General features: G+C 44.6%; 1 protein-coding gene and 1 pseudogene across 1 annotated transcript in view; both read right to left on the bottom strand.

Moving 5' to 3' along the window:
* Positions 1–25,050, bottom strand: part of SRGAP1 (SLIT-ROBO Rho GTPase activating protein 1) — a 133,285-nt gene that overhangs the window by 91,010 nt on the left and 17,225 nt on the right. The window lies entirely within an intron of this gene.
* LOC136658188 (5S ribosomal RNA) lies at positions 2,210–2,326 on the bottom strand (annotated as a pseudogene).

Here is a 25,050-nt window from a genome sequence, read left to right as displayed (position 1 = left end):
AGTAAAGGCAATATGTAACTATTGCTATGATAAGAGGCCTAATCACCCCCTCACTCTCTTGTCATTCTCCATATGCTGTCTGTGCATAATTCATAGGTGATGCCAAATGCTGGGTAAAGGAAGTGCCCTTTAAAACATTAACTTTTGAAACTGACAGAGTTCCATGGCAGCCTCTTAAATACTGCAGTCACAGGCCTGCTTGTCCTGAATTATTTGATCGTTGGTGGTGTAATTAAGCAAACACATGCACAGCTGTATTTGAACTCATCTGCTGAATGCGCTGTATGACCATCTCCAAAGTCTGTCTCCAATATCATTTTCTTTCAGTTGGGCTCCAAAGCTGGAAGGGAGACCTGTGGGCAGGGGTTGCAGGAAGGTCAATAGTAGGTGGGGAAAAATTTCTCACCCACACTTACATGCCCCCTTTCTTCTTTAAATGAGACTTGCCCTTCCTGTGACGGGGCAGGCCCATGTTTAACGAGACAGATCTGCCACTGCTGTGTGCAATTTGGGCCTGAGCCAAGCAGAATCTTCTGCTCCTCTCAGTCATGCTTCAGCATGTCAGAGTGGCATTTTTGTGAACTAATGAAAAGCACCCAATTCAATCCTGGACATTTCCACATCAGCATTGAAAGAGACAAACTGGACAGCTCTGAAAGCTATGTAAAAAGCTATTTATTTAAAGCATTTATAACTCTCTCTCTCTCTCTCTCTCTCTCTCTCTCTCTCTCTCTCTCTCTCTCTCACACACACACACACACACACACACACACACACACACTGTGGGTGCCCACAGACATGGCTATTGTCATCTCCTATTGGACTCAATTGTGTGATAGGACTGACCTCAGCTTCTTGGTGCTAGGCTAAACACAATACAAATAACACAGGAGAGACTAGATTTTTCCAGGGCAACAGTCACCAGGATGATTTCAAAGAAAGGTTACACTAAATCAGCAGTTCTCAAACTCTCAGGGAGAGTTTGAGATCTGTTAAGTGTTTGCAGGGGAGGGACAGCAACTCATTTGCCACTATTGCCAGGTAGGAAAGGGGTTTTCAACTTACCTGGGGCTTGCTATGGCTCTCAAGGAGGTCCAAGGAGCCTACAGCCCTCTTTGCAGCCCTCCCTGAGCCTCCTATGTACTGTAAAGGGGGGGGGGGAACACAAAACCCACTTCCAGTTCTGGAAATGAGAACTCATTGTGGAGTTGTTGAATTCTGCAGCTAAATTTAGTTGCTAAATAAAAGGAAGAGAACAAGGAAGAAGAAGAGATAGAAAAGGGTTACAACCCATAAATCATGACTTGACAGAATGAACCTTTTCCATGTATTAAGAGCTTATTGAAATTACATAATTCATGAAACACTTGCTATGCTGTCAGAATTCGACAACTTCATAATCAATTCTCATTTTCAGCCAACAGAGTGGTACAGTATTTTCTGATATAGCTTGTGTGGGGATATATCCCACTGCTTTCTCACAGACATGACCATACAAACAGTCTTAGCACAGGATTAAAAAAGTTAAACAAGGTCACACTTAGGGCATTACAGATTAACTCAGCATGGAGTCCCCCAGGTATTCTACCACTCCACTCAACAGACTGCATCCCAGCAAACAATTTGCTTCCACAGCCCAATCCTATGCCCCACCATCCTCTGTCACACAGCCACACTTACGGAATGCATGCTACATGCAGTGGGAGGGGGCAATAAAATGGCCCACTATGCAAGTACAAATATTTTTTTCCTTACCTCCTGGTAGGTTGCCTGATCACCAGTGGGTCTCCTCAGACATACACCAGATATTTTGCTGGTCTAAGTCTGAGGAGAGGCAAGGGGTATGTTGGGCTGGAAAAACAGGCATAGGGTCCCAGCACATGCTATTGCCATAGAGATCCTTCTCTGCCCTCTCTGTTCCTACCTCTTACCTTGCATGACCTGCTCCTGCCACCACTTCATCTGCTCTGGTGCACAGAGCTGCTGGCCAATAGCACTGGTTGCTCTGTCACACACAGCAGTGCACCACTGATAGCACAGTGGCAGACTTCATAACAGCAGAATGTAAGATCTGCTGTCGTAAAGGCCCCACAGGATCGGGCTGTTAGTCCGCTTTCCACAAATGTTTTTCCCTCTGGTGGCTGCCGGTCGTCCAGCAGCTCTCTTTGCAACTGGTTGGCAACCTTCAGTCTCGAAAGACTACGGAATAAGCCTACAGCACCCGGTATTCCCAGGCAGTCTCCCATCCAAGTACTAACCAGGCCTGACCCTGCTTAGCTTCCAAGATCAGACGAGATCGGGCATGTGCAGGGTAACAGTTGCAACTGCAGCTCAGAAAAGTGATGAAGCCAGGAGTGGCAGGCAAGACCAGTAGCTGACTACACGGAATGTTAAAAAATCAGAACAGGTTTAAACAACAACAGAAATTACAGAATTTTAAAAGTGAAAAAATGGTAAGCAAGTATAAGACTAACCTTCTTCACAACAGCAAGCCTGTGCAAGTTCAGAAAGTGCAATGAAAACAAAAAGGTGGGGAAAAGAATAGAATTATTCCTTGCAAACTATGCACTGTATTAACTTTGACATGATGACAGCGAAGCATCAGGCATAATGAAGTTATGGGAAACCTACTTAGGATTGCTTGAAAACATTTCAAATAATGCACAAAAAGATATTTCTCTTGTTGAAAGAGCACAAAAGGTCATCTCAAATACTGACTCAGGGCTCATGTAAAATTCCCTTTGCTCTTCCAAATTTAGGGTCCAACTGTTTCGGGCTAGTATGCCAGTTTTTTTATTCAGGAGTGGATGGACTGGGTCCTTTGCAGATCAGGACCACAGTGTGGGGGGAGGGGATTTAGCCCTTTCTCACTGCCACAATGAACTGGGCCCTCTGCAAGTATTTCCCTGGAAAAAAGTTCACATGGGTGCCATGGGGAACTTTTTTCCAGGACAAACAGTAGCTATTGGAGAATCCAGACTGGGGCCATGATTAAACCACCTCCTCTATGCCATGGTCCCAATCTGGCTATTTACTTTATAAAATGCCAGGTACACTAGCTCCAGTTACAAGCATAAATCTCTAGTTAGATGCTGAGTTTCTGAAGAACTGGGGAATTCAAATTGTAAGACTGCAAGTGCTCTACTGTCCAAGTATCATGCAATTCACTCACCAGGAGGACCTCTAATCATCTAGTAAGCTCTAGAACACACTCTCTCACTGGCGTTGCTAGCAGGGTGCGGGTCGCACTGCATGACATGCTGGAGTGTGTGTGTGTGACGCATCCTGGGGGAGGACATGCTAACATCGCGGCATTAGGAGCTACCCTGTCATGCCATACACCGTTGGATGTGGAATGTCCAGTGGGGTGCAATGCAAAAAACACAATTGCAATAGCTCCTTTCGTTCAAAAGTTATGGTCAAAATACGGAACAGAAAAAAATGCACGGATCCCTAAGGAAAGTGAGCCGTATCATGCGTTTACTCGCGAGCAGGCATACTTGCCATAGTCCATCGGAAAGGGCAGGCTGAGAGGAATCCAATGACACCAGAATGGTCCTGATCCAATGAGCGCAGTCCCCCAAAACACAAACAGCGTGAGTAGGCGAACTTGCCTTAGTCCGTGGGAAAGGGCAGGCAGAGAGAACTCCAAGGACATCAGAATGGTCCTGATCCAATGAATGCAGCCCCCAAAACACCCAAGAAGGAAGTCCCTCCCTCCAGCAGTCTATTGAGCTCTACGGAAAGCAAACTCAGCCAAATGGTCACATTTACTCGTGAGTAGGCAGACGTGCCTTGTCTTTTGGTCAGGCCAGGCAAAGGGGAATGTGAGGCCACCAGAAGGGTCCCGATCCGATGGAGCTGGAGTGCAACAAATGCTCCAGAAGTCAGCCTCCCCCCCACACTAAAAAGGACAAAAAAGAGGCTTCAACTAGTAAGGGGAAAGTTTTCTGTTTTGCACTTGCAAAGCCAGGTGGGTCTTTATCTTGATATGCCTGAAATAGAAGAACTGGGCACTGGGACGGCTGGAAATCTCACTGATTCTTGGGGGGGGGGGTAATTGCAGGCAGGCTACAGAGTAAGCTCCATTGACCACTGTGGGACTTACTTCAGAGTAGACATGCATAGGATTGGGCTCACAGGCTGCAATTCTACCCACACTTTCCTGAGAGTAAGCCCCATTGACCACTATGGGACTTACTTCAGAGTAGATTCACTTGGTAGAACAGGACTGGCTTGCCCTTATTTATTTCTTTTCTTTTAATTATTTATAATTCTTTATTTTAATTTGCTTGATGATGTCACTTCTGGCCATGAGATCACTTTCAATGGACAGATTGTCATTCTAAAAAGTGGGTCCCAATGCTAAAAGTTTGAGAACTGCTGCAATAAGTTGTTGACACAGGGTGTGTGTGTGTGTGTGTGTGTGTGTGTGTGTGTGAGAGAGAGAGAGAGAGAGAGAGAGAGAGAGAGAGAGAGAGAGAGTAACTCTACAAGTTTTCAAAATAGTTTGGAGGAATAATACCATCATGTTATATATCAATCAATGTGCAATTTCATGCAGAATTCAATGAAACAAATCACATTGAAATGTCTGTGTTCTAACAAAAGGTACAGCCAAAAAACCAGTGGGGGCAGGGTGATGGTACATCACCATGCCCACCACCTGGGGTGTTGCCCTGCCCACTGCATGGGGTGATGTGCAGACCTCCCGCATCGGGTGACATGAATCCTAGTGACACCACTGCTCTCTCTCTCTCTCACACACACACAAATGAGCTGCATAGTTCACTATCACAGTGATGAATATGCAAGAAACTGGATGCAATATCTATTTTTTACCAAAATGCTCTAATCTACAGTGCCATTAAACAAAACAAAAAAACCCACTATGGTGCTACTTTTCAAGTTTTATCTGAAGGCATCACTCAGAGACAATAAAATTAATGTTAAAGCTATTTCAAGTTGTAAAACTATAGTCACAAACGGCAGTGCTTAGGGCAAAGTATACAACTAGATAAAATTAATTCAATCCCTCCTTTAATTCCCAGGAATAAATTTAAAATTTTGTGACCAACTTCTTGCTTGGATATCATCCTAACTCTTTAATTTCCTAGACCAGTATCATTTTAATGTTATCATCAACTCATTACTTGGTGCCTTGGTGATTCACCGGCAGTTCAATTCAAGTTCTGTGATTGCCTCATTAAATTCCTGTCTCACTTCCATTAACATTTTATAAGTTTCATGGGATTTTGGTACGTTATGTTCCAGCTCTATGTGGTTAAAGTTTTCTTTTCCTTAAATGTTTTATTTTAATGATCACTTATGTCCTTTTACTGGAGATTGTAGAAACAGTATGCTCTAAGTGGTATGTCATTAATGGATCTGAAGATGATTGCCTTCTTGCCTTTGGACATAAATCTGTAAGACATTGCAAGCTTTTCGGCCCATGTGTGCGCACATCACAATATGTTTTCATACTGATGCATCTCATAATGTGATCTGGGTTTCATAATAATGTTGCATCAGGTCTCCAGAGAAACATATTGGATGCATCTATAAGTGAGCAACAAAACGTATGTTACCAGTTCAGAAGACAAAATTCAAGAACAGATGTTGTGATTCAAAAATTCTGGTGACTTCTTCATCCACATCAATAGAGAAAGGGGCCCATTTCTGATCTCTGGGACAATTACGCAAGACAGCAAAGTATTAGAACTGATTTACACATATTAGATGGAAGTTGTAACATTCTGAAGCATACCACTTTGGTCTGCAGCTGGGAGTTGCGATTCTCAATTCCCCCCCACTGGGAAAAGGCCTGTGCATGCTGTAAACTATAGATCAGAGAGAGGCTTATATTAATCTTTTCTGCCCAGTACGCTGGTTTACTACATGCAGGAAACTTTCTCCTGTGGGAGAGCAACAATTCAGAAGAGCAACCCCTGACTTGCAGTCTGAAGAATTTCAGATGAAATACTCAGATTAATACAATCTCATTCTTACAAGAGACATTCATATAGACTTTTGTATATGCAAAAGGAAGCAGATCTGTTGGGCAAGAGGCCTTAATATTCACATACATGTTATTCAAAGCACAGAGCATCAGAATAATAAATCACAGTGTGGATATGGCTCTTAATGTTCATTGTCTACAAGGTTATAATGGAAAGTATAAGCTTCCTCTTATACTGTGGATAGCTGGCAAAAAAGTGAACTAAAATGAATCAACAATGTTTGAGAAATTGGTATGGAAGGAAACATGGGAATTGGGTCAGCTGAACTTTGTTTAATTTGAAAGTTGAATTTAAGCTTAAAGTTACTAAATGCTAAACTGCTGTATTCTCTAAAAAATAGCCTGTTGGGAACTGACTGTGGACTTTCAATTTAAAATGTCCTGCTAAATAAATACAAATGAGCAATTATACTCTGGCCTAATAAAAGCATGCCATATGTCCTGTAATTTCAGAGAGAAAAAGAACAATAGTTCAGTAAGTGTTACTGCAACAGATCTGTACAATACAAGATGCAGCAGTGCTTAGACTGAGCTAAATAGTTATTTTCTTCAGAACAGTAGCTCAATGTCAGCAGTTTTTATTAAAATATTATACTATGGGAGGAAGGCCCCAGTCTTATCCCATCTACATAAAACATATAATTTCATTTTCTTATAGTTAATAGTCCCCTATTGCAGGAGATGACTTATATCTTGATTGAGAAAACATGCTCATCCTAATCTGTCTGCAAAACCATTGGAACTTTATATACAGACATGTTATTTTCTGATATGTTTAAACTGATGTATCTTATATTGATATAAGACCAAAGCAATAGAAGATGCTTGCATTCTAGGTATCTTTACAACTAGTTTATATTTCATTCTTCTAAGAAGCACATTTGCTTTTCAACAATATTTAGGATATTTTAGGACAAATTATTGTTTAACTCATTTACTGTTGTGAAGAGACTGGTAGATCAACATGGAATCTCTTACATTGTTCTTGCCTGGCATTTGCATTTTTTGCAGTTTCATTAGTTTCCCTAGTAATAGTTGCTATGATCACTTCAATATTAAGCAAGACCCAGAACATAGTTGTCCTGCAGGAATTTCCAGCCTCTGATTTATTAGCCCCCAAATGCATTGGCTGGAAAATTAATCACCGAATTATTGTCTTTTTCATTAACTTTTGCCCCATGAGACTGAATTTATATTATTTCTTTTATCTTGATTTTTAAAAACTCAATATATTGTTCTCAATATAGTTCTAGGGGGAAAAATTCTGATTTACAGCCACATTCATAGGCCTAACTCATCACATACAACCGTTCTCAATAGTGATAAACTGCTAAAACTGAAAGCATCTACACCAGCTCAGGATTAGTTTGTGTACATGCAAGATTATGCACTTCCTGATTCTAAATCCCATAGAATCCAATGAGATTATTTCTACTTACTTCAGTGGGCTTCAAACTAGTTCCATAAGAATCTAAAGCCTGGAGCAGCAGCTGCCAGTTCCAGCAAGCCTGAGGGTAATAAAACATAAAAATCGAAACAAGGAGGCAATGCTGTTTCCTACCTGCTGATAATTAGGACTTGTTTTTAAACTACTTGAGGGATTTAGAAAAGGAACCTTATGATTCCCAAGGGCTACTGCTACAAATGCTACTGGGAATGGTTGTGGTACAGGATCCAGCAGCTGTAATAAGGACAATTGACAACCTCCTAAAGACGTCCTGCTTTTTCATTAAATAGATTTGTGTCCCACTTTTTGACTAGAAATTATGAGCCCTTTTCGTGGCTCACAACAAACATAAAATGTAATAAGCTTATGCTATCTCCCCTCCCCCCCCCCACATCCACATGCAACAGTCTCCATACAAATACTGTAAACTGGAAGTGGAAAATTGCTACCAATTATTTCATGACAATACACTACGTTATTCACTGAAGATAACCCTTAAATGTAATATTCCCTGCTTTATATGGCTCGGTCATGTCATGAGAATGGTTGATGGCCGGATCCCAAAGGATCTCCTCTATGGAGAACTCGTGCAAGGAAAGTGCCCTACAGGTAGACCACAGCTGCGATTCAAGGACATCTGCAAGAGGGATCTGAAGGCCTTAGGAGTGGACCTCAACAAGTGGGAAACCCTGGCCTCTGAGCTTGGAGGCAGGCTGTGCAGCATGGCCTTTCACAGTTGGAAGAGACACTTGGCCAACAGTCTGAGGCAAAGAGGCAAAGAAGGAAGGCCCACAGCCAGGGAGACAGACCAGGGACAGACTGCACTTGCTCCCAGTGTGGAAGGGATTGTGACTCCCGAATCGGCCTTTTCAGCCACGCTAGATGCTGTTCCAGAACCACCATTCAGAGCGCGATACCATAGTCTTTCGAGACTGAAGGTTGCCAACACCATATTTCTATTACAGTCTTTGTTCATAGTTATAATTTGGGGGGAGGTGGAGGAAAAAGGCCAGAAAAGTCTTTATTCTGTTGGTTACATAGTTGGACAATTTAACTGTCCAATAATGTTGCTGACATAAAGGTTAGAACATTTGTCAAAAGTTGATTTTCACATGTATGCAAGAAATTGGGTCTCTTAAAAAAAATGACATAGCCCAGTGCTATCTGTATTTATTCAGATATTCATTCTGCCCAGTGCCAGCTTTCAGGAGGCCGCCCAGTGTTACATGCCCCATTTCAAAGCATGCGTGCATGCATATGTGCCAGCCATCCACGTGATGGATACAAGTCCTCCTCTGGTTGCCCACAGCTGCAGCAGCACAAAGCTCAGGTGCACTGCTGCCAAGTTGTTCCCCAACAGGTAAGACTTCTCCTCACTGGGTTCTGGGTTCTGGGTCACTAGGTGGCTTACTGGATAATGGTGGGGAGTAGCACAGCAGCAGCAGATCACCCTGCCTTCTTTCCCCAGAGCCATTTTTCAATGTCGAGGCACCCAGTGCATCAGTGGAGGATAAACGCCCAGGAACTAGAGAATGGTGCCAAGGAAGCAGTGGATGGGGTCCAACGGATGGGGTCCAACGGGGAGGCTTACCAGGAGGCAGTGGGGAACAGACCATGAGCTGCAAACCAGCCAGGCTTCTTCCCCTGCCACTGCTGGTCCCAGAGTCAAGAAGTGCAGGACATCTAGAAATAGTTGACACACTGGAGGAATAAGTTGGGATGGTTGCTGCTGTTTCATTTCTATGGTATGGTACGTGTGCCCAGGCAGCCTTGCAGGGTTTGACAGGGCCCTGCAGAGTTCTACCTATTTCAGAGGGACTTACTTCTGAGTAGGTGTGCACATAACTGTGGCCTTAGAAAGCCAGAGGGACAGGTGGATGGCTAAGAGTGAAATCTGTTTTGGTGACATTTCTTTCTCTGATGCATTTGAAACGCATGCATTCATCCAGTACACTAAAATTCAATTTCTTTCCCACATCAATTTCTACAAACAGTTACAGTAGAGAATCTACAGCACACAACCATTTGTATGTCAAGCTGTTGATGCTCACATGTTTGCATCAGGATTAAAGAATTTCCCTTGATTGAAACAGATTGAGAGCTAGAAAAAGCTGAATTACTATGTGGATATTTGAATAGGATGAGCAAGCCAAGGTCTTGGTAGATCAAGAGTACCAACTCTAGGTAGATCTTTGCTAAGTTAATTATTCAAGAAGGAAGAAAGGGAGGGGGAAAGATGAGGAAAATGAATAATCACTTTGTTTAAAAGCATCTTTTGAGAGGCACTTTCAGAGCCTTTCCAGATGCCACAGTTTATGCAAGCAGCCATCACTGAACCAGTCAGATGACATCAGCCATGGGCTTCCATGGGGGGGGGGGGGGCCAGAGGAACATTCAATCTACAAAGCCCAGTTATTAGTAAATAGCTAGTCTTGCATCTTGCCTCAAACAAGACTCTAATACCTCTTTTGCCTTGGCATATGTTTTATATGGCTTACTCCCTAATAAGTGTGCATAGGATTGCAACACACTTACTTGAGAGCAAGTCCCTTTGAACTCAGTAGGGTTTAGTACTGAACAAACATGCATAAGAGCAATTAATTCTGTAGAGAAGGGAGAGAACTTTATTTTCATCTTCGCAGCACTTTGAGAAGTGAAACTCCAAAGGAGGTGACAACTGTTGTCTTTCTTCAACTTCTGTTTTGTTTCCATAATCCAAAATGAGAGTGAGAATGGGGGAAAATCAGCTCATCATGAGAACCCATTGAAGAGAGAGTCATGGGGGAGCAAGTCATTATCTACCCCTTTACAGGTACTCGGTCTTTAATTCGAAAAATGGATCAAAACAGGAGAGGTGGGCCAAAACGGTTTGTCCAATCTGCCTAAAATTTGGTGTAGAGAAAATAAGACAACACCCACCCATGTTCCCAAATCTGGTGCAGTACCACTAAGAAATGACTGAGAAACAGCACTTTAAAATCCTATTAAAAGGTTAAACAAAAATCCTCCCTTTTTCCAAAATAAAACAAGCATTGGGGGAGGAGTGAAGACAGGATTAGATAGACTCTGGCACTGATTCAGCAAGGCAATTATGGTAGTCTAAACAGCTGTTATAGTCAGGTACAAAATTTCCATCTTCAGAGGTAATCTACCTCTGACTGCCATGTGCTGGGAACAAAGCTGGTCTTGTGCCTTCTCACTCTACCTGTGAGCATGCCAGGGGAACAAGGATGGTGAAACAGGATGCTGGACCCTACGGACCCTGGTTTGTTCTAATGTATCCACGGGACTTCTGTCAGGTATTTAATGGTGTATTTAATGGTCTCTTGGGATGCAGACTGGGGGCCCAGCCAGAAGGACCTCGCACTGGTCAGAGGAAGTGCTACCACCTCCAGTTGCATTACTGGACAGTGGAGGTGTGAATGGTGAAGTACGGCGGGAAGGGGTGGGTGTAGGTGTGGGTCCTGTGTCCACAGCAATGCTATCAGGTGACTGTGGCAGGCTCTTGGACCCCTCTTTGGCACAAACACCAACAAATCCAGTCTTGGGATTTCCCACCCCCACCCCAGCCCTTCTTGTTTGAAGAACAGCTGTTTTGGAGGGAGCTCAAGTCGCTTTCCTATGGAATGAAAAGGCCAAGGAGATGGCTGGAGACGCTGGCAAACTGCCCATTCCCCAGGTCCCCTGGGGGCTGGGGATAAGAATAGGCCCTCAGTTTGGCTGTACTTGTCATAAGAGGCGACTAAACAGCCACCGGGTAGATGGGACTCATTAGCCTGGGAAGGCAGCTCATCTGAGAGAAGGAAAACTCTGATCCCAAACCTCCACTGCCTTGTGGCTACATCCAGTTATGGAAAAGGCTTCAGGAGTCAGCCTCGAGGCAAAATCCGGAGCCGGAGTCCCTGAGGCAGTTCATGGCTGAACACAGTCACGTTCTGGCAACTCCTGCGACGCCGCTGGAACCAACCGTATTGGCCTCTGCCTTTCCATTGGACCATTTCAGCGACGTGGAGAGGGGGGATTTGCTGCATGGGTAACAGCCTATCCTCCATACCTACTTTACCCAGGCTTCGCGCACTGGAGAGGACACTCTGTTCCAGAACCACCATTCAGAGCGTGACACCATAGTCTTCTGAGACTGAAGGATGCCAGCTAGTAATGGTCTCTTGTTAAACAAAGGTTGTGTTAAGGAGTAAAACATCAAACTCCTATGTTTAATGAGATACTGTAGCTGAAGATGAGTACCCTAAATAATGTGTAAAAGATTTTTTTAAAATCTCTGTAAAACGTAACACCCCATTCCCCTCCAAAACTTCATCCAGACAGGACATGCATTGGAGAGCTCTGTTTTCTGGACTTTTTTAAAAATGGAAATGCTGTAAATAAATAACCTGGATTCAAAAACCCAGGAATCATCAAGCAGACATTCATCAGACATATCTCAAGCAGTGATTGGGGAAATTTCACCTATTGAATTTCTGCCTATTGACCCCCCCCCCCAGCCCAATATCAGGCTGAAAGACTGACAAGCTAAGTGTCAGTTTCACCATTTACAAAATCAGCACAATAGATGAGACTGTACAAAGTCTTCACGTGTTGCATGGCATAGAAATTAAGGTGATTCCCATGCTTTCTGGAGCATGTATGAAAACTGGAAGCACCTTAAAACTTACTGATTTAAACTGAAAGTTTTAAAATACTTGAATATACCTTTTTCACCTTTTCTTTCTTTCTGAGAGTTGTACACTGAATGCCAGAGAGTACAGCTTCTACATGGTTTTAAAAGATTGACTATACTGCAGCAACAAGGCTTTCTATCTCATGGGTGGATAGCTATATCAATCCTCATTATATGGAAGTCTGATTGTGTGGAAAAGGTAACTAACTGCAAGGCAGGAGGATACAATGACAGGTGGAAGAAGTTATTAATGACTGAAAGCAAGACAGGATGAAGGCAGTGTAAAGCAATAAATGGTAGCAGACAAGCACCTGAGGACAGTCTAGCAGACTTCTATCGATTAGTACCTCCTCCGAGTTCAGTGTGGACTGGCCCAATAAGTAAAAGGCACTGTACAGGAGCAAAAGGCATCACGATCTAAAATAAAAGCAGTGCAGACACCAGCAGCAGCCACTGAGAGGGAGAGCGTGCTGGGGTACAGAGACATAGTTGCTCTCCTCCTGCTAAATATAAAGGTGCTACCACTTAAAAGGTGCCTCTGAGGACCCAATCCCGAGCTGGGCCAGCACCGCTGATGACTTCCAGTGCCATTATTGGGGGTCGCAAATGTGCCATAAGGCATGCCCACCACACCCTGTGCCAGTCCAGTACCAGTCAGTACTAAGCCCAGCACTGGCTGGATGCCACCCAGAGATAGGTAAAAGCTCTGGGTGGTGGTGAGGGCTTCGGGGGTGGGGGTATGTTCTGGGGCAGGGTGGGGGGAGGAACTGAGGTGAAGAAGGGTGGAACCAGCAGAGCTCTGCTCCATCAAATCCTGAATGCCATGTCAGACTTCCGGCCTGACATGGAGTCTCTCAAGTCTGCACTGGCAAAACAGCCAGCACAGACTTGATAAGCCCCATTGTGGGGCTTGGGACTTTCACCAGGGACACAAGTCCCCTTCCCTTGAGGAGACCTCTGGCGGCAGCTGCAGTGCCACAGAATGCAGCAGCAGCCACTTTGGCACCACTGCACCCGGCAGCGGAGCCTTTAGGATTGGGCTGTTAGCTAGGAATAGAACAATGAAACGAGGACCATGAAAGAGAAGTGAGGAAAGGGCAGGAGTGATGGTGACAGTGTAAGATAAAGGGAACTACCTCAAGCTTCCCTGAGGAAGGATACAAATATGATGAGTACAAAAAGACTTCTGATACGGAGCTCAGCAATGTAAGTTCTATGAAGTGGAACAGGCAGCCCAATCCAAACCAAAGTTCCTCGCTGCAATGCAGCGGCACCAGTGTGGACCCCATTGCATCCTGTGTGGGAACAGACACTGGTGGAGGTGTTCCCAAGGAAGGGAACATTCATCCCCTTCCCTTGATTAAGCCCTGGCAGCTGCTATGGGACTACTCGGGTTCACACCAGCAAAGTCACTGGCAGAAGCCCAAGTGGCCCTGTGTTTGGGAAATCAGGCCCTGGAAGGGGGACAGGATGTGGCTGTAGCCACTGCTGCTGGCCCTGCTCCCTCCCCACCCTCTCCCACCCCATTACACCCCCTCCCGGCCTCTGTTCCACCCTTTCTCTACTGCTCCACGGCTTGTGGAGAGCCTTCCTCTTCCAGGCACTGGCCTCTGACTGGTTCCAGCAAGCCGGCATAGGACTGTCTGCCAGCACCAGTATCCTCCATGCTGCCGCAGTGTGCCTTAAGGAACATTTGCAACGGTGCACATGCCCAACCTGCCAGTGGTAAGTGGCTTAGGATCAGGCTGTTATGCAAGATTTTGATATTCCTAAGAAATATATTAATAAATTACAATACTCAAACAAGTGAGAAAATTTCTTAGAAAAGAGCTAATTAAAAAAGATAGTAATAAAGTACTGTAGCCTGCAGCAGTGCCACTATATACAAAAGAACTGAACAATGCTCCCTTGCAATCCTCAGTATCAGATTGCATCCATTAGTAATTGCTGAATTAAGCTTTTAACAGCAACAGTAGTCATATCCATTCATGCTGCTGACCTCTGCTTTTCTGAATGAATTACGAAGAGGAAAAGAAAAGTGTGGCTTCCACAAAGCTTCCCTTCCAGCACAGGAAATCCTGTGTGCTTAGGCACAGAGTGTGTCATGCACCGGGATTTCATTCTACTCCCATTTTAACGCCCACATGAGCAGCCTGTCACAGGAAATTATTCCGTATTTTCAGTAGTCTCCGGACAGTGCCTCTTTGGATACAAGGTCAGCATGAATACATCATTGCCTCCTTATCAAGGCAAAGCAGCTGTGAGGAGGATGCAAGACACAATATAGCCTCACGCTGCTGAATGCCTCTTTTCATGCAGCTGAAGCACATTCCGCTCTCGTTCGAGGTGCTTTTGTGTCTCATGACGTGTTCCCCCCATCTAGTCAAATCCACAAACTTCTTTAAGATATAGTGATTAATGCAGGAGACAAAACTGAATCTTCACAGTATACAGACATTCCCAACAAGGAATGAAATGTGGCCAAAGTCCAGGTGAAAAGTACAAAGACAAACTCACACATAAGCAAAAATAATATATAACAACGATGAAGGAAACGCCACACCAGTCTCTTAGTGGCAGGCAATCTAAACACCATTCCCTGGCAATCGACACTCTTCCACCTCAACTGCACATTACCTGCAGCAGGTCTGCCTTCAGTCCCTGAAGACGAAGCCTTTGCTTGCTCTCAACAGGATAAAGTTCAGAACTTTCAGCTTCTCACTTTGCCCAACACACCATGCTTGCAGTTAAATCAGTTCACATATTCAGCTGAGACTGACAAACACTGAGTAGTCAAAGGGTAACAAACCAAGTGATGTGTCTGCATGTACAAATGAGCTCTCTGAAGATCAACTGCCCTACATCCCAGCTGCAACTCATAGCCCACTGACCTATATGTGGTCATTATTGGTATAGATTTTTAAAAGTACCAACCAATCAACCCCAAAAATAGTATTATGATTGCTCTGAGCACACATCTGCATTAAATGCAAACACAGTGGGCCCTCCTTACCTGCAGGCTCAATACCTGCAGATCTGAGCATCAATGGATGCTGAACCTGTGCCTCCTGGATGTGACTGGAAGCCACTTCTGGTTCACATCAAAGAATTCTGGTTACACCCGGGAGATGTTCTGAGGAGGCTGACGTGACCTCTGGAGGGCCTGCACGGCTTCCAAGTAAGTTTCTGTGGCACTGCAACCCTGGCCTGCCATGGATTTCAGTATCCATGGATATTGGTACCTGTGGGGGGTGGTCGTGGAACCGATCCACCATGGATCACGAGGGCACACTGTGCATACATAATAGTGTGAGTTTCAGAAGTATTTGAATAGTATTACCAAATATATTACCAAATAGTATTACCAAATATACCAAATAGTATTACCAAATATACCGGGTAGATGGGACTCGTCAGCCTAGGAAGGCAGCTCATCTAAGAGAAGGAAACTCTGACCTCAAACCTCCACTGCCTTGTGGCTACATCCAGTTCTGGAAAAGGCTTCAGGAGTCAACCTCGAGGCAAAATCAGGAGCCGGAGTCCCTGAGGCAGTTCATGGCTGAACACAGTCATGTTCTGGCAACTCCTGCGACACCGCTGGAACCAACCGTATTGGCCTCTGCCTTTCCATTGGACCATTCCAGCGACGTGGAGAGGGGGGATTTGCTGCATGGGTAACAGCCTATCCTCCATACCTTCTTTACCCAGGCTTCGCACACTGGAGAGGACACTCCAACTTCGCCATACGGCGTCGGCACAACACGGGAAGCAGCAGTTTACCGGTTATAAGTCTTTGCTCGATTGGCGTAGAGCATGACGCCAGGGGCTGCTTCCGACGGTGGGAGAGATCATTGCATCTCATTGGGCAGCTACCGCCCGTCTTAAGCTGGGCAGTCCCCAGCCAGTAAGGTGTTGCCTCGCCACGGTCCGTTAACCTCATGGGGTGCGTGGGGTTTAGGGTGAAAACCAACAAGCGGATCGACAACTCTGCACCATGCAACAGAAAACTACTGCCCTAAAGCTGGGCACCTGGAACGTTAGGACAATGACACCTGGCTTCTCTGATGACCTGCAAGAAATAGACGACGCACGCAAAACAGCTGTCATCGACATGGAGCTGAGCAGACTGCAGATGGACATCGTCGCCCTTCAAGAGACTAGGCTGCCAGATTCCGGATCTGTCAAGGAGAGAAATTTCTCATTTTTCTGGCAGGGAAAACCACCAAACGAAACCAGGGAACATGGCGTTGGCTTTGCGGTCAGAAATACCCTGCTGAAATCCATCATCCCACCTACTGTGGGAAGTGAAAGAATTTTGTCCCTGCAGCTCCAGTCATCAGCAGGACCTATCACTCTCATCAGTGCTTATGCACCGACTCTGTCGTCTCCAGCAGAAGCCAAAGACAAATTCTATGATGACCTGGCCACCACTGTCAAGAAAATCCCTGTAAAAGAGCCATTGTTCATCCTCGGCGATTTCAATGCTAGAGTTGGTGCTGATAACAGTTCATGGCCCACTTGCTTAGGTCAGTTTGGCACTGGGAGGATGAACGAAAATGGCCAACGCCTGCTAGAGTTTTGCTGTCATCACGGTCTCTGTGTCAGCAACACGTTCTTCAACACAAAGCCCCAACATAGAGTCTCTTGGAGACATCCAAGATCAAAGCACTGGAACCAGCTCGACCTGATCCTCACCAGACGCTCCAGCCTTCCCAGCATCAAGATCACACGCAGTTATCATGGTGCTGCCTGCGACACTGACCACTCCCTGGTGTGCAGCAGAGTGAAACTGCAAACAAAGCGACTGTATCACACGAAAAAGGAAGGAAGACCTCGCATTGATACCAGCAAGACCCGGGATCAGAGAAAAGTGGAGGAATTTGCACAAGCGCTTGAGGAATCTCTTCCAGGCCCGGCTGACGCAAACGCATCCAACAGATGGGAACATTTCAAGAATACCGTTTACAACACCGCCTTGTCCATATTCGGCAAGAAGACCAACAAGGCGGCAGACTGGTTTGAAGCCCACTCTGAGGAGTTGACACCAGTCATTGAGGAAAAGAGGAGAGCTCAAGCAGCATACAAGGCCTGTCCCAGTGAGTGCAACCTGCAGGTCCTCCGAACTGCTCGCAGCAAAGTCCAACAGACTGCCAGGAGATGTGCTAACGACTACTGGCTCCAGCTCTGTTCCCAGATACAGATAGCAGCTGACACGGGCAACATCAAGGGGATGTATGATGGTATCAAGCAGGCCCTAGGTCCAACACAGAAGAAAATTGCCCCTCTGAAGTCTGCCACAGGCGAGGTCATCCAGGATCGGGCGCAGCAGATGGAACGCTGGGTGCAGCACTACTCTGAGCTATATTCCAGAGAAAATGTAGTCACCGAAGAAGCACTGAACAACATTGAGTGCCTGCCTGTGCTGGAAGAGCTTGACAGTGAACCAACCCTAGAAGAACTTCACGTGGCCCTGGACTCCCTTGCCTTTGGCAAGGCACCTGGAAAAGACAGCATCCCTGCTGAAGTCCTAAAATGCTGCAAAGAGATCATCGTCACTGAGCTGCATGAAATCCTCTGTCTCTGCTGGAGAGAAGGTGCAGTACCTCAAGACATGAGGGATGCAAACATCATCACGCTGTACAAGAACAAAGGCGACAGGGGTGACTGCAACAACTACCGCGGCATCTCTCTCCTTAGCGTTGTAGGAAAGCTGTTTGCCCGAGTTGTACTAAAGAGGCTCCAGGTACTTGCAGAGAGCGTCTATCCAGAATCGCAGTGTGGATTCCGAGCCAACAGGTCCACCACTGATATGGTATTCTCCCTTAGACAACTGCAGGAGAAATGCAGGGAACAACGACAGCCACTCTTTATAGCCTTCATAGATCTCACAAAGGCTTTCGACCTGGTCAGCAGAGACGGCCTCTTCAAGATTCTCCCCAAGATTGGATGTCCACCCAGGCTCCTCAGCATCATCAGATCTTTCCACAAGGACATGAAGGGCACTGTTGTCTTCGATGGCTCCACATCAGACCCTTTTGACATCCGAAGCGGAGTGAAGCAGGGCTGTGTTCTTGCACCAACCTTGTTTGGGATTTTCTTCGCTGTCCTGCTGAAGCAGGCCTTTGGAACTACAACAGAAGGCATCTATCTCCGGACCAGATCAGATGGAAAGCTCTTCAACCTCTCCAGACTGAGAGCAAAATCCAAAGTCCAGCTGAAATGTCTGCGTGACTTCCTCTTTGCCGACGATGCAGCTGTCACTACCCACTCTGCCAAAGATCTCCAGCAGCTCATGGATCGTTTTAGCAAGGCCTGCCAAGATTTTGGACTGACAATCAGCCTGAAGAAAACACAGGTCATGGTTCAGGATGTGGACTCACCTCCCTGCATTACAATCTCTGAGCATGAACTGGAGGTTGTCCATGACTTTGTGTACCTTGGCTCAACGATCTCCGACACTCATTCTCTCGATACCGAGCTAAACAAGCGCATCAGTAAAGCAGCTACCAAGTTTTCCAGACTCACAAAGAGAGTCTGGTCCAACAAGAAGCTGACGGAACATACCAAGATCCAGGTCTACAGAGCTTGCGTCCTGAGTACACTTCTGTACTGCAGCGAGTCATGGACTCTTCGCTCACAACAGGAGAGGAAACTGAGCGCTTTCCACATGCGCTGCCTCCGACGCATCCTCGGCATCACCTGGCAGGACAAAGTTCCAAACAACACAGTCCTGGAACGTGCTGGAATCCCTAGCATGTATTCACTGCTGAAACAGAGACGCCTGCGTTGGCTCCGTCATGTCGTGAGAATGGATGATGGCCGGATCCCAAAGGATCTCCTCTATGGAGAACTCGTGCAAGGAAAGCGCCCTACAGGTAGACCACAGCTGCGATACAAGGACATCTGCAAGAGGGATCTGAAGGCCTTAGGGATGGACCTCAACAAGTGGGAAACCCTGGCCTCTGAGCGGCCCGCTTGGAGGCAGGCTGTGCAGCATGGCCTTTCCCAGTTTGAAGAGACACTTTGCCAACAGTCTGAGGCTAAGAGGCAAAGAAGGAAGGCCCATAGCCAGGGAGACAGACCAGGGACAGACTGCACTTGCTCCCGGTGTGGAAGGGATTGTCACTCCCGGATTGGCCTTTTCAGCCACACTAGACGCTGTGCCAGAACCACCTTTCAGAGCGCGATACCATAGTCTTTCGAGACTGAAGGTTGCCAATACAATACCAAATATAAAAACCATTGTGACCAAGGACCTCAACAATGTAATACTGTTATGGTCAAAAGGTTTTCCTTTAATAGAGTTTGCGAGGATAGATATCCACTTTGTTTAAGCTATGAAAAACATATTCAGGCAAGTCATATTCCAGGATCGCAGTCATCGACTTGGAGAATGAGAAACAGCCTCCCTCAGTGCTTCGCCACTATTAGTCAGAAAGTGTTATTCACCTCAAGAGGAACTCCAAATTTAGAAATAAGAGTAATGTTTAAGTACTGACTTGGCAACAGTCATTTTTCTCATGCACCAAGTCTAACAATGTGGGCTTCACAGTGAACAGACGTACTCCATAACAGGCAAGAAAGATATCCTTTTGTGCTGTAGTTTTTGTGTTATCTGTAAAGCAACTCTGGTGGTAAGTTTACAGGGACAATTGCAGTGACCATCTGTGACTGTGAAATAGTCTTGCAGCCTCTATAGAACATCTGAATTCAATGCCACCACATTCTTTCCTGCTGAGGCTTTCAGACCCTTTGAAAATGTAAAGGAAAACAGATATATTCAGGACTTGAAAGAAAGTGAGGGCTCATCAAGTCTGACCCCAAGCAACTAGAGGCATTTTTGGAACAATATGGCAGATGTTGGGCTTCGTTAACTTTCATCTTTAGCCAGATCCACACAATTTTTAGTTTTATCCCATTTGCTGTTTTGTGTGCGTCATTACTGCCTATACAATTGGTGAATATACAAAGTTTTGCTTTTGTTTGTGCTACTGGATATAATGTAGAAAGCTGTGTGTGATTTTAGTGACAAATCACATACAGCTTTAAGCTGTATGTGATTTTCTAAACATAATGTTCAATAAAAAACATTTTCCTTGTTTCAAGTCATCCTACACAAGAACTCTTAAGATTGCACACCTTAAACTTCTCTATATGATAAAACCAACAGCTTTGTTACTTTGCTAGAGTTTTAAAATTCTACCAAGTTTTACACTAAAAGCTAAAATATCAAAATACTGTAGCTTTTTCTTTCAAAAAGAAACTGTGAATTAAGGAAGAAATAGCTGATAAATGTTTAAAATCCAAAGAGCACTCTTACATAACAGCTAATAATTTTCAGACAATTTCAAGAAAGTAGCACAATTGCAGGCAGGTTATGAGAAGGGAAAACAGATAACTAACATCATTGGGTGAAACAAGGTCACAAAGGTCTTGTTTCACATTTTGCAGCACTGGGACATTTAATACATACATCCAAGAGCAAGAACCCATAAATAATTTTTCCTACTGGGACAGTCTCTTGTTCAGAGTCATTTGCCCTCTGGAACTGGTAAGAAAATACTTTGATAGCTTGCCAAAAAGCCTCAAATACTTCACTGCTCCAAAACCTGTGAACAGACTATGGGGACTGAATATCCAAGATTCCACAAGTTCTCACACATATTCAATGGTTTTCCCTACAAACATAAGGACTCCAACATGGATAAATGTAGAGAAATCTACAGGAATTGCTATAACTGAACCTGCATTACAGACCTATCCATCAAAAACCAACAGTGTCTATTTATTAGTGTGCCACTAATTTTTTTTCCATCTGGGAATTAGTGAGCATGATGTTTGCCACCACTGACAAGAATCATGCTACTCTTGTCCATTTGTTCACACACCAAGATAGCATAATTTCAACATGTTATAAAATTCTAAGATTAACTTCACCTTACGGCACATTTGCAACAACCAGTACCAGTGGTATGCTCATACCATCAGCGCTGAAGAGCTCAAGATTGGGCTCCAAGAGTCTTGTGGCACCAGACGGTTCAAATGTAGCATAAGCGCTTGTGGACTACAGTTTGGCTCATTAGATGCATGAAGTAAAATCATATGTAGGCAGTGTGTGTACACATTGAGATAAAAGTAGAAATGTGCAGATAAAAGAACAGAGTCAATTTCTAACTATTAACAACTGGTTAGTTAACTCTGAAATAAGATAAAAATCCATTGTCTCAATTGAGGCTTGCATCCATTTGAACAATAATAATATAATATAATAATATACAGTATTTATATACCGCCTTTCTTGGTCTTTATTCAAGACTTTATTCAAGGCGGTTTACACAGGCAGGCTTATTAAATCCACGCAGGGATTTTTACAAATTGAAAGAAGGTTCTCTCTTTCAAGAACCACCACATTCAAGATGTTACGCTCCGATCTGGTTTAACATTCTGGCCTCCATCCTCCCACGCTCCGAGCAGATGGAACAGCTCAGCTGCAGCTTGCCAGCTGCTTCAAGGTCGCACGGTGCCGGTGGCCTCGAACTGCCGACCTTGTGGATGTTAATCGAACTGCCGACCTTGTGGATGTTAATCTTCAGGCAAATGGAGGCTCTACCCTCTAGACCAGACCTCCTGCCCAGTATTTAATGAGACTCAGTATTTAATGAGACTCAGCACCAACCTCTCAAAGTTCAACTGAGACAATGGATTTTTATCTCATTACAGAGTTAATTAACCTAGCACTGCTACGTGGTGGTGATCACCATGCTTTATCTTGCATGCTTTTATGCTTGTTGCAAGACCAGACTTGTTGCATTCACACTTGAAATTGACACTGTTGGCAGTACACATGCCTGCCAACCGAGGGTCCAATCCTACCGAGGGTCCAATCCTACCCAATTTTCCAGTGCCAGTGCAGCTGAGCCAGTGGGGCATGCACTACATCTTGTGGTGCAGCAGTCACAGAGGCCCCCTTAAGGTATGGGAACACTTGTTCTCTTACCTTGGGGCTGCATTGCAGCTGGAAAATTGGATAGGATTGGGCCCTGAGGAGCTACAATAAATTTGTTAGACCTTAAGATGCCACAACTAAAGTAGCAGCTAATAGGCTTGTTCCATAGCTTTGGAAACCTTTCCCTCTGTGGATTAATGGATCTGTCATATGCTTGATTTCACAGCTAAAGAAAACAAGACAAAACACCCACAAGGCCCTCACCTCTATATGGCAGAACTTTTCCTCTTTGAGCAACAATACATCCAGAACACAGTCTGGTATTTGGTATCCTGTTCTTCATAACCTAAGATTCATAATCCTTTGTGCCTTGTGCACCCCTAGGAGAATTTCAAACTGCTCAAGCACGCTCTCTATTTTTTTTTGTTCATTGTCAGTTATTTGCTATTTTCTTGAAATTACACTGCACATAAATGGCAAAAAGTGGAACCAAAACAAAATTAAATTTCAATCACAGAAAAAATGTATTTGCTTCACTGAATTTGAAGACATCAAAAAACTCATGAGAAAAATAAGTCAGAAGGCTGAAAACAATAAATATTATGGCCAATAAAAATATATATTATTGGCTTTTGTTGACTCATCAATAGCCAGGGCCAAATTCAAACAGCTTAAAAAACTGACCTTGTCCAACTAAAAAAATGTATCAAAATTTTTTTTTAATACTAAGAGCACCTGGACCCCCTTCACATGAGCCCTCAGGTGCAGGCTCCACAGTTTAAGGACCCCTGCCCAAACAGGCTCAAAGAACCATTAAAAAAGGAGTTTTTGAATCATCATAAACAAAATAATAGATATAGACATAGTAGAGCGGCAACATAGTTAATTTAAGAACAAGAGTTAAGATGTAAAAAACCTTGGCAAATAAAGAAGGTGTTCACCTGATGCCAGGAACCACCAGGTGACTCTCCCTGGGGAAAGATTTCCATAGACGAAGTGCTACAACCAAGAGGGTCCCATACCAACAACTTTTTGTCTAACCGCCAACGGGTGGGGGCCTGGAGTGGGAACTCTGAGAAAGATCTCAACACTTGAGCAGTGTTGGAAAAGACAACTCCCAGCAACAAAAAGGTTCATGTGGAAAAGACAATCCTGAAGGCATTCAGGTCCCTTAAAGTACATCAGTCATTTAAAAGAGAAAGCCAACACATTACCTGAGATCCAGTTTAGCCATTTTAAATCTGGCAGGATGTCCCATATGCCTGGTCTGGGTGGAAGTCTCCAAGCAGCCTTCAAGGGCACCCACATTCAATGCACTGCAATACCCTACCTTGGCCAGGTGATTACTGTTCAGGAGAGGACACACCTGCCTAAGTGGCAGAAGGTGTGTTGGACCACAGGCGCCATTTGGGGATATTTGAGTAAAACAGAGTCTAACAGCACCCCAAGCTGTGAACCAGATCCTTGAGGGGAAGGGCAACCCCACCCAGAACAGACAGGACACCATCCGTCTTGGGTGAACCAGCCACCAATGTACTTTCATCTTGTCTGGGCTAAGCTTCAGTTTATTTGGCTTTCATCCAATTGTCCATTACCTAAATGATCATAATAAAAAGAAATGCTTTTAGGCCCTGCCAGACAGCTTCAAAAGGGAGGGAGTTCCATAAAGTTGGTGCATCTGCTGAGAAGGCTCTATTTCTGGCTGCCGTTTCTCCCACCTCCATATGTGGCAGTACATCTAAAAGGTCCCTCTCGGATGACCAGGGAGGGTGAACCAGATTACATGTTGGAAGGTGGTCCCTCAAATATGTTGACCATAAGCCATAAAGGGTTTTAAAGGTCAGGACCAGCACCTTGAACTGGGCCCGGAAATAAACCGGCAGCCAGTATAGCTCCTAGAGTACAGATCTAACAGAGTTGAACTGCCAACCTCCAGTGACCACACAAACTACTACATACTGCACCAACTGCAGTTTCTGAACTCTCTTCAAGGGAAGCCCCATTCAGAACATGTTACAATAGTCTAATCTTGATGTCACTATGGCATGGATCACTGTGGTGAGGTCTGAGCAATCCAGGTACAGCCACATTTATGTATGACTTTATGACGCTAAACACGGGTAGCAGTATATGAACACATGAAGTTGCTTTATTTATTTTTGCTTTATTTTTTTGTTTATACCAAACAAAACCATTTCTCCATTGCCCAGTACACTGACTGTCAGTGGCTCTCCAAGGTTTCAGACAGGGTCTTTCCTTGGAGACGTTGGGGATTAGAACTGGAGCTTCCTGCATCCAAGCATGGCCCTTTCACTGAAGAAAATTACCATCATTTTACAAACTACAATATTATACCAGCAATAAATCAAGGTGGCAGTTCTCAAACTCACCACTGCTGTGATGCCCTGAAAATGCCCAGAAGTGACGGTGACACGAAACGCATCATGTGGTGACACCACTGTCATTCGCTTCTGGGTTCTGAGGCCTAACACAAGCCTCCAAACAGCAGTGAGAGGGTGTACTGCATTGCAATACACAGATCAGGATCCAGAGAACTGATACCGCCCTGGCACTGCAGAATTCACAGGTTAAGACTGAGTAGTATGCTGGTCAAAACAGAACAGGCTCCATATAATATATATGACAACGTGGACTGTTTTGATAATGTGGTAATCCTATAATTAGTCATGCAACATCATTAATCGAAATGTATTAACATCAATGACATTACTATATACTTAAGTACTTAATATAAATATAGTAGAGCTAGTCAACACTGCTGACAGATGTTGACAACAGTCTCTGACAATAAAAGGCCTTGCACAAAGCAAGGCTGATCTTTCTTTTGCTGCAGCTACTGAATCACAGATGTGAAACAGCAAGCAGTGGAGGGAGCCCTCATCCCACAGCTCATGCAAGAGGTCAAACAGTTGCCCTCACACTGAGAGCAGTTGCATCGG

The sequence above is a fragment of the Tiliqua scincoides genome, chromosome 7 (genome assembly GCF_035046505.1).
Source record: "Tiliqua scincoides isolate rTilSci1 chromosome 7, rTilSci1.hap2, whole genome shotgun sequence".
NCBI lineage: Eukaryota > Metazoa > Chordata > Lepidosauria > Squamata > Scincidae > Tiliqua > Tiliqua scincoides.
Note: the sequence above shows the minus strand (reverse complement) of the source record. Positions and strands in the feature narration are given on the sequence as shown.